The sequence below is a fragment of the Plasmodium inui genome (assembly GCF_000524495.1).
Source record: "Plasmodium inui San Antonio 1 unplaced genomic scaffold supercont1.1, whole genome shotgun sequence".
Lineage (NCBI taxonomy): Eukaryota > Apicomplexa > Aconoidasida > Haemosporida > Plasmodiidae > Plasmodium > Plasmodium inui.
In genome coordinates, this window is record NW_008481835.1 from 1,770,237 (window position 1) to 1,771,486 (window position 1,250).

Consider the following 1,250-nt stretch of genomic DNA (forward strand, 5'->3'; position numbering starts at 1 on the left):
TACATTTTAAAAAATTCGGTACACCGACAAATGGTTTGACTATGTAATAAAGCGCACATATAAATGCTTTAAAAAAGAAAACACCTAGAGGGGATCTCTACTTTCTGCAAGCCAACATGTACATAAAAACAAAAAAATAAATGAGCTACATTTCTAAATCGGATATGGATGCAGGCACCCTTAAGTGCCTATTGCAGCCCTCTCGGCGTTCTCCCATCCGCTGCATGAACTACACATTGATATTTACACAATTTTTAGCCCCTCTATTTATCTTTTTTTTCTTCTTTTTGCTGCGGGGGTGGTGGTGATTTGTCAGCATTCGTTTATAGTGGTTCTTCTGCAAACTTGCGAGGATAAACATACCTCTCTTTTTTTTCTCTCTTTAAAATATTGCTCCACGCTTATAGGTGCATAAAGGAAGGCGCATGGGGGCATATGTTAGCAACATATTGCCAATCCCCATCTGTGTTCAAACGGTCATACAAAATAATGCGGAGTTTTGAAGAAAAAAAATTGAAAAACTGCTCATACAGAAAGAGGACTCACCCCTCGAAAGGACTCACGCAGGGTTTTTTTTTTTTTTTCTTTAAATACTCTCCCTTTTTTTTTTATCCAATATGCAATCCCATTATTTCTATGTGATGCATACTGCGCTGTGGTCATACGTTTTCATTCCAGTCAACTTCATTTGAACATTTAAGGAGAAGGGGGGAATCGTTATATATGGTGTATTTTATGGGTCCTGTGGGAAAATGATAACCCCTTTTTGGTAATGGAAAAAAAAAAATGCCCCCCTTTTTACGCGTTAAAATATGATGCGTAAGCCAAGCAGCTATATTTTTGGTCAAACATGCAACGTCCCCTTGGCGTAGCTACCACAATTGGTGGTCCATGTATATGGTGACACACACACGTTAACGCGTTTTGGGGGCATCTCACAAAGGGGGGAAGGGTACCTCCCCCCAATTGAGAAGACCCCGGGAACGTATGCTCGACTCTTTCCATTTTAACTGCGGTTAATTGACCCGTCGAATTTGCTCCCATTTCAGTGTTACCGTTTCGCATGAAAAAGGTGAAGAACTTTGTGTGTGTAAGCTTAAGTATGTGTCGCTCCAAATGGATTAAATTAAGCTACATTGTCGCAAACTGATCTGAATTAAATTCAGACACCGTATCGGAAGCTGAATTTTAAATATCACCCCAAGTAAGGACGTAGCACTTGCGAATGAATAGCAAACGGAGGGCTTAAA